The sequence below is a fragment of the Amphiprion ocellaris genome, chromosome 17, assembly GCF_022539595.1.
Source record: "Amphiprion ocellaris isolate individual 3 ecotype Okinawa chromosome 17, ASM2253959v1, whole genome shotgun sequence".
NCBI classification, from domain to species: Eukaryota; Metazoa; Chordata; class Actinopteri; family Pomacentridae; genus Amphiprion; species Amphiprion ocellaris.
In genome coordinates this window covers 30,810,359-30,819,972 of record NC_072782.1, presented here as the reverse complement: position 1 = coordinate 30,819,972, position 9,614 = coordinate 30,810,359, and the positions used below count along the sequence as shown (strand labels likewise).

At 37.7% G+C, this 9,614-nt stretch overlaps 1 protein-coding gene across 2 annotated transcripts in view; it reads left to right on the top strand.

The window, feature by feature from the left end:
* Positions 1–2,768: 2,768 nt before the first annotated feature.
* sh3bp2 (SH3-domain binding protein 2) overlaps positions 2,769–9,614 on the top strand; it is a 42,643-nt gene continuing 35,797 nt past the window's right edge. Inside the window, exons 1-2 of one of the 2 annotated variants that reach the window (XM_035956902.2) lie at positions 2,769–2,914; positions 5,895–6,007. The gene's annotated coding sequence lies outside the window, so the exon portion shown is untranslated. Of the gene's footprint in view, positions 2,915–5,594; positions 6,008–9,614 lie in introns of those variants that run through there. The other variant, XM_055019420.1, reaches the window with a different exon arrangement.

Sequence of the window (9,614 nt, the reverse complement as noted above, 5' to 3'; positions counted from 1 at the left end):
CTGTGGTTTTCCACGAGGACTGTTTAAAAACACTTTGCTCTGTGGTTTTCATTTATATAACTTTAAAGAAATTATATACTACACTGTAAATTTTTTTTAAAAAAATCATAATTTTAACAAAAAAGCTCATTTTAAAACATCAGTAAAATATAGACAATACCTTTAAATCACCATCCCAATAGTTGTTTTAAGTATTCTGCCAGTAGCGCCATTTATTTACTTTTTTTTTTACAGAACATTTACTTTATTTATACGGTAATTTGGCTGCCTTCTTAAACTCTGTACAGATATATGTCAAATTACTACATTTACCTGTAGCTAAATAGTAGCTCTTTATATAATGGTTTATGCCCATACTGTCAGTTTTTTAATTTTATATTTTTGTGTACTTTTACGTTCAAACTCTGTAACTCTGGACACAAATTGAGCAAATGTTTTGCATTAAATCCAACCTAATGCATAGAGTTATTTGTTAACATTATGTGAGGGACCAAGCTGCAAAGCATGAGGGGAATTCAAAAGCAGGGTTTTATTTCACCTACAAAAAAAAAAAACACAAACAAACTTACAAAGACCAATAATAAATTCAAGCCCAATAAAGAAGTCAGAAGATAAGAACTGAACTGCAGCTATGAGCAACAAAATAACAGCAAACCAACTACACTGATAAAAAAAAACAACAACTCATAAAACACCTGGAAAAAACGGAACTAAAGGGGATAAATACATATGCACTTCCTGATTGAACCATTTACACACAATACGGGAAACACTAAACACCTACAACAACAATAAAAAGCACTAAACAGTACAACAGTACAATCAACAGAATAATAATAGACAAACCCAAAATATGTCTAATTACCCAACAAAAATCAAGTAATATTTAAATCAAATGAAGTCAGTCCACCCCTTGAGGTAGCAGTTGGTACAGTCCAAGTGTCATCCCATGTATAAAAGCCTGGAACTTCCCTGAAGCCAACTTTTTTTTTTTACCTGAAACCAACCAGACGACCACAACTGAAGGAGACTGGATGCCCCCGACTGGTAAAACAAAGAAAAGATCAGTACGACTTTAAAAGCAGCATAACACTGAACAGACAAAAGTTAAGTAAATGTGTCGGCCACAAACAGAACAACAAATGCTGGGTAAACATGAATGTGTTGTTTGAAATGATAAACTAAGTGGTGCGACTTAAACTGCAGTTAAACTAAACATTTCTGGTGGCGTCCATAAGTTGTTTTGGTGCAACATGTTTCCAATAATCTAAATTATCCAAACCTGAGCAGGTGAGACTAAACATTTTGACTGCAGAGTGTCGTTTTGACACCAAACTCCTGCTGCTGGAGCTCAACATGCTCTCATTCCTGCATCTATTGTTGCACTTTATCCCCAAGATATTTATTTATGGTGTTTATCAATTGGAATAAAACCTATTTCTGTAAATTCTAGTGTTGGACTGCAGTTTTTTAGTTCCTCCTGCAAGGTTTAGAGTCAATAGTGGGTAATACTTTATTTGTGATCCAAAATGCAACAGTTTTTTTAACAGTCTTGAGCATGTGTTCATTCAAAACTTTATTAAAAGTGTATTAATTTAAGCCAAATCTGTAAAATAGTAGTGTTTACCTGCAGAATATTTAAGTTGATTCAAAAAAAAGAAAGATGATCATGACTTGGAAGAAACAGATGCAAAACTATGTCAAATAAACAACCACAAAGCAGAAAATACTACAATTAGGCACAAAAATACCACATAGGTGTAAAATTACCACAAATGGGGCACGAAAAGATACAAAGCAGACACAAATACAAGCATGATTAGGCAGAAAAATGCTGCAAAAGTGTAAAATTAATCCAAAACAGCCACAAGTAAATATAGATTAACACGAATTGGCACAAAGCAGCTAAATAAAGGAAAATATGGGAAATTGACATACAGCAACAAAACATGGTGCCACTGGAAAACAATATTTAATCCTAGCATTCATCCAAAATTCATAAGTGCTTAGTTTTATATGAATATGAAGCAAAGAAGCAGGTTTCTTGGTTCAGTTAAAACACTCAAAAACCACCAACTGATCCATCTAAAACTAAGCAACTGAAAAAAAAAACTGGCTGCAAAATATTGTCTATTGTCTCCCATTTGGCTTAAATAATAGATAAAATGATGTTTCACCACAAAACTTCTAACAAAGGTGTTTTTAAATAGGGTGTTTAACATTAGTTTTCCATTTTTATCATTAGCTAGAAATCAGATATATTTATATTTGTGGTTTCTGTTTGAATATAATTGACAACCCAGTTTAAAAAAAAAAAAGGAGGCAACATCTACATATTTGGAATTTCCCAGAGTGAAAGTACTTCGACTGAAGCATTCACACTCTTTACTTTCCCATCAAAGCTTCACCACAGCAGCGAGAGTTTTGCCCCAAACATGCAGGAACTGAATAGCAGCAGAGTTTTGTGGGTATTTTCACCCAGTGAGCCTCATCCAGGCAGATATTACTGCACAGCTGCATAATGACTGGTTGTAAACTCAAGCGCTGGAGCTGGATTTGAAGTGGAGATGCTAAAATTAAACGGGATGAAAACCACAACAGTTTACAGGGTTCGTCAATGAATCCTTGATATTGTCCAGCAAACAGCAAACTGATGGCAGGAATCCCTCACTGAGAAGATAGTGAGATTTAGGACTTTGAGAATGGGTATTAAAATCACACTTTGGCCTAAATGTTGCATCTTTTATTGCTGAAATGTTCCTGCAGCAGCTGTGGTTTCCAGGCTGTAGGGCGTGGAGATGGTTTTCCCTGGATTTCTGCTAAACCCTGCAGCTCCAGAAGGTTTGGAACCAAGCAAATGCCTCATCTGACCTCAAGAATCAGCACCATCGCACGTTTGCACATTCAAGCAAAGGTATTTAAAACTTAATTTGATCTTTATGGTAGTTTGCTGACAGTACTCCTACAGGCTCAAATGAATAATAAGAGTTTGTTGTGAGTCTACAGGACGGTAGATCTGCTTCAGTTTCTGCACCAAGACAGGATGTGTTTCTGCTTTTGGTTTCAGAGGAAGTGCTGTTTATCTTGTGGCTAATGCTTCCATGTTCAGACTACACAAACGCTGCAGTAGGGCTGGGTTTCTCTCTGAGACTGTGTCATTGCACTGTATAAGCCACAGTAAATATTCTCTTCCTGTCAAACAACTGAAGGTTTAAATTTAGAGTGACAAAAACGACACCCGGACATACGACTGAGTCATGCGCAGTCAGATTTAGCACAAACACGGTCAACGAGACATGGTTTGACGTTGCTAGTCGCAGGTTTTGTGATAGATTTTGTAATCATGAACAATTTTCCAACTGTCATATTGAAAGTGAAGGCATCATATCGATAAACTGGTGACAGAATGACTCTAAATGCGTAACTTTATCCAAATAACATCCAATATTAAAACGAATGCAGTTGATTCAAGACCAGTGAGATAACCCAAGAGGTGGAATGCAAAGTTTTGGATTCGCCAGTCGATTTAATTCCTGTCATTACAAGCTTAAGAAGTGAGTAAAGAATGGAAAAAGGAATGAGATTGTAAATACAAACAGCTGGAGTGAGTTTCTTCTGTAGGCTGGCTGCATTAAGTGGAGTTAATGGAGCTCATTCAGACATCTAAAGGCCGAAAATGTATTGATGCTACACATACAGATGTCTATCCTGTTGTTGCCGTCTGCTGCCACTGGGGGGCAGAGTCAGGAACATGTGGAACAAACAGACAATGTTGGTGACTGGTGTTTGTGCTTTTTCTGAAAGATAGGAGTCATAGTGGAGGGAAAACGAGTCCTGTTGCATCAGCAGCCACAAACAGTGCTAATAAAGACACGCATTGTTCATCCAACCTTTCAACCAATCAGCACTTGACCTACGCATGGCACCATCACCTCGGGGCATCTGGTTTGTTAAATGGCTGCACACAAGTGCATCTCTGTAGCGTCTGCATTGGTTGAATTCCCATAATTCCACTCAAATGGACACAAAAGCAGAACCATAAATCAGGACGTGTCCTGGCCGCCCTCTAGTAGAAGTTTTAATCAAACTGATGGAGGAGGACACTCTGGAGAGATTATACATCTCATCTCTGTTGGAAACAGCTCAGGTTCTTCCAGGAGGAGCTGGAAGATGTTAATAGGAAGAAGGATGTCTGCTTTAAATAATTAGCCAAAAATATGCAAGAGAACATGGATGACTTGATGGATAACTTAGGTTGAAATACAGTTTATCTGGTGGTGCTGAGGTGTGAAGAACCATCAAAACCATGGATGCTACCATGTCAGAATAATGAGAAGTTTAGCCAATGTTCCTGTTTAATTTCTACCTTACTGCACTCAAAAGTAATGTCAACATGATCTTTGCCTTTTGCAAAAATGTTGTAATTTGCACCAGTCAGAACATTTTGGAGGTGACCATGGAAACTGTCCATCGCTGTAACTTCCAGTGTTGCCATCTAGCTGAACTACAATGCTATAGTTCTGGATAAACTAAGCTAAATTTAGCTTTATTTATCCCAAAGACAGAACAATAAAAGAAAAGAAGAGCGTCTGCTGTTACAGTTTTTATGTAGGTCATGAGTGAACCATCCGAAAAGTTTTCTGCCTGACCTTTGACTGAGTGAACTTTCCCTCGGTGCTGTTTGACACTTTCTTCAACGAGCTGCAGTGAAGGGCAAGATGTATGTTCATGACTGTGAGGTAGATAAGAAGAAGAAGGGGATTTTAGCAGGAAAGTTAATGTGGTTTGTTGTTCAGTCTGCTGGAATGAGCTGCTGTCTGGTTCAATCTCACCATCTGCTCCGATTATGATGCAACGCTGATCTCACTGATTTAAACAAAACGCAACCAAAGATTAGCAGGTTAAAAAATACTGAATTTAAGTTCAGTTTATCACTGCAGTTTGCTGATGACGGCCTCAAAAACACGAATTCAAACTTCCACAGTTTCGTACGTAACAAACCTGAGGAAACAAACCTGCTGATTTGCAGAGTGAAGCTTTCTGTATCTGTAATTTCTGCAATTATTTCAGTATTACAACTTGACATTGTGCTGTTAGAGTAGTTTTTACAGTGTTTCAGCAGAGTTGTAGGTGAGCTGGTGTGCTCGAGCTACAGCACTGTAGAGGAAAAAACACTGTAGAGATGCGCCTACATTGTGTTAAAGCAAAAAGTGACTATTATCATTGAAAGAAAATTCTAAATATGCAACTTTGATACACAGTGATGAGTTTTAGGGGTTAAATCAATGACCACAAATCACTTACATGTTCCCCAGAGGATGAACCATTTGGATTTCAGTGACTTTATGATCCTGTAGAGCCACATTCGAGGCTTTTTCAGTCATTTAACAGTTGCAAAAATAGCAGAACACCAACAATTAATGGCCTTATTCTGCAAAATGTGCATATTTTCACATATAACAAACACTCTTGACTCTTTCTTTTGATTTTTCTTTGCACTAAAAGTTTTTTTTCTTGGTACAACAGTGAACTCTAGTTTAGTCAGCAGCATGAAGTTTCAGGCTAACTAGTGTTTGTTTATGACGTATTGCTGAAATAAAGGTGTGGTCCATCTGCACCATAAAGGAGAAGTTGGTTGCTGAGTTCTGGCTGCAGACATACAAACAATGGAACCTGATGCATGTATTAGTTCACTGTAGTTTCACACCTGTGACACCCTACAAAGCAGCACCTTTAAACACTTTATGCTGCACAGGAGGTCTGTTTAAAGGTCCCTGCTGTGAGGTCCACCAGTGTTTCTATTCTTTGTGCTGACTCTGTGCGTCTGTGTTGAATGAGCGCTGCTGCCGGTTCGTCTTGTGGTTGAAGGGAGGGTGTTGTGACACTTTATACAGCAGCTCTGAGCCGCCCGGCCAGGAAGTGAAGTGGGCTGAAGTGGAGCTCTGCAGGGCTCAGACCACCGATGACACACAAAGAGGAGCTACTCAGCTGACGCAGCAACACATGGGTGAGTCTGATCAAACATTTTATAGACTTTATCCAAGATGTGAGCTTTATTATGGGCTGTTTGGCTTTTCAAAGAGCATCTGGATGGTGGTACAGTAGATGCAGCAAGTGGAACTCTCTGCAGCCACTCAGCTTTGTTCTTGTTTCTCTGCTGTTAGAGCTCATTTCATGTATTTGTTGGTTTCAGTAGATTAATAGTTGGAGTCAGAGAGATAATAAATCATGTATTGAAGTGTGGTGCTAGGTGGTAATCCCCAGCTACTCTTGGTGTGACTCTCAAATTGTTCTACAGACTAAACGATTACGATCAAGTTGTGAAAGAATGCAATAATTTAATGCCAGAACTTTGGTTTTTAAGACAGAATAGTTTTGTTGCCCATCATGCATAACAGTAAAACACTTCAGCATAGCTCTGACTAGCTTGTTGCAAAGTGGGAGGATCTAATTTGGGCTTCCCATTTGTTTTAACCATAGAGAATGCACCAGCTCAATGATTAAGAGCTGAGGAGAAGCTGAAGGTACAAGCTTGTGGATATTAAACTTTGCATGAGAGGTTAACTGCAACTCACAAGGTGCAAAGATATTACGAAGCCACAAAGTGTGGACACATTGAATCAGTTCTTTTGGAATTCTGTGTCTGGTTTGATAGAGTTGAGCAGTTCTGGCGCCACCTTTAGTTACTTGAAATCCCCACTGTTACCAGATGATGTCTTTGACTGACAAGCTTCTTTTGCATTGCAATTTCACCCAGCAGTAGTGCGTATTTTTGCATTAAGGGACAAAATAATCTCCAGCAAGACTTAAAGCATAAAGAAATTTAGTTCTAGTATTGCATTTAGACCCAGATGACATTTTTGAAGTCCTCAGTTTGCTCATTTATTCCTGTCAACACTCCTGTCTCTGTAATATGTAGTTTACTGTGATAATAGTTGCAAATATTTCAGTCAAAATTAAGGGTTGTTTATTAAAATAATTTTTGGTCACACATTTGTCTGAGTTTGTGCATTGCAGTAACTGAGCGGAGACTAGAGGCTTCTCTGTGCAAAACTGCTTCGCTAGCAAAAAAAAAGCTAATTTTGGAGGCTTTTTGAAAAAAAAATACACTACCGTTCAAAAGTTTGGGGTCACCCAGATAATATTTCATGTTTTCCATGAAAACTCCCACTTTTATCCATGTGCTAACATAACTGCACAAGTGTTTTCTAATCATCAATGAGCCTTTCAACACCATTAGCTAACACAATGTAGCATTAGAACACAGGAGTGATGGTTGCTGGAAATGTTCCTCTGTACCCCTATGGAGATATTCCATTAAAAATCAGCTGTTTCCAGCTAGAATAGTCATTTACCACATTAATAATGTCTACATTGGATTTCTGATTCATTTAATGTTATCTTCATTGAAAAAAAAAACTGCTTTTCTTTCAAAAATAAGGACATTTCTGAGTGACCCCAAACTTTTGAACGGTAGTGTATATATTTCTATTTTCTAGACATACTAATTATTTCCAAATAGATGTATTCAAGTCAGCTGCTGACATTTTCTCTACTTTATCATGAAAATATCACAATGTCAGTTTTTTACAACATCGTTCAACTCTATGAAGAATTATTCTTAACATTTGCAATAGTCGGTTCTCATTTTCACAGCTTCTCTTTTTCTTTTTTGGTGACAGTAAACTCTGCTGACAGATAACTGCTGTCATCGGCTAATTTTATCAGCTGGGAAACACAAGTATTTTCATCGACTGGTTCGTGCAGAACAGGAAGGAATAACAGATGTAGATGTAGCGCAGTAGAAGTGCAATATAATGTCTCTGCATAATGAATATAATGTAATGTGTCTCTTTCTTTGACGTTGTTCAAATATTTAGTCCAGAAATACATAATAAGTTACGAGTACAAGTAACATAGAACTTAAATGATGCTTTATTATTCAACTTGGAGCATTTTTTTTTCAGCATTTGTAGCATTTAAAGAACACATTCTGCTAACATGCTGAAAAAGAAATGCCTCCTTTGCAAACATACCAACATTTTAATGTATGATATTGCAGCATTTAGAATTATTGCTACTAACTGAGCAACTGCATTACTTCAGCAGGCCAAGAAAACCTGAGGAAAAAAAAGTTTCAGTTGCTTACTTTTCATCTCAAGTTCATTATTTTATGTTTTTGCAGACTTTTCTAGTAGTGTTTAACATATTTATTGGCATCAGAACGTGTTTGTTGCTGCTCTCGTGTTAATGTTAAACACGCGCAGACTTTTATTTTGGAAAACATCCATTCAGTTTGCTCTCATATCTTTTTGAAGCAGTACTCCAGTTAGTGGATCACTTTTACCCTCCTTCATGCATTTTATTAACTGCTCTGTGGCATTAAAGGTTATAAACTTTGCTGTTTGAACGGCACCGTTTGAACTTCTGCTTTATATGCAGCCGGAGTGCAGTGATGTGTGTTTTCTGTCATTTAAATTTCAGAATAATGCAGCCCACTGACTGGATCTGCTGTTGGAAGGTTTGCTTTTAACAAGTCTAGTTAATCTACAACATATTGTACTTGAAGTAGAGCTCAGTTTGTGTTTGTGAATCCAACTATAGAGACAAGACAAGAGAAAGTCGGACAAAAACAAGTGTATGGTAGAACTTTTTGGCTGTTTTTGTACTTTGTTGGACAATTTCTATGGATGCATATTAAAGGTAGAACAACAGAATCACCACATAGCACCTCCAGCTGCTTCTTGGTCACATTTTTCTGTTATGAAAGCTGTGATTAGATGGTTTCTCAGGAGTCACAACTAGAATTTACAACTCTACAGCTTCTTTAAGACATGCACTCCTCTTCATCTTCAGTCTGACAGCATCCGAACATCTCGGTTTAATGTCAGAATTAGCATCGTGCTCATTTTTCTTTAAAAATCCTGACAGCAAACTTACCAGGTCAAACTGACTGACATTCTGCTATCAGTTTCAACACTGTCTGAACTGCATGAAGCCACATTAATGGAGAGGCACACCCAAGATTAGGATGTTTGGATGTACAACTTTATTCACAACAGTCTGCAGCCTAATCACAGTGGAAAACTATTGCTTTGTTGGACTTTGTTGGCAAATTTGAGTTGGAAAATGCCCTAAAAAAAAATGGAAATACCCTAAAAAATACCAGAAAAATGGTACATATCAGAAAAATTCTCCCTGCAAAAGTCATAGCAAATGAGACATCAAGCCAATAAAACAGTGTTTTCCTCATAACAGATTGAAGTTACCATTATGTGAGCAATCTACAACCCTACAGCGTCTCCCAAACCTGCCCTCCTTTCTGTCTTTCATCTTACGGCATCTGAACACGTTGATTTCATGTCAGAATGAGTTTGGACTGAGTGACTTTTCACTATCAATCTCAACAAAGTCAGAACTGCATGTAGCCACATTTTACTTGGATGTAGTTACATGGAGGTTGACACAGCAGAATAAATGCGTTTTTTTGACTCAGAGTGTTGGAAAATGCCCTCAGCAGCAAAAACTTGACAACGTATGGTTCTCCTGGTACGTTCATCTACTATGTGGTAGTCAGAAACTCAACCAGATTCATTTCAGAAGCGTGTGCCATA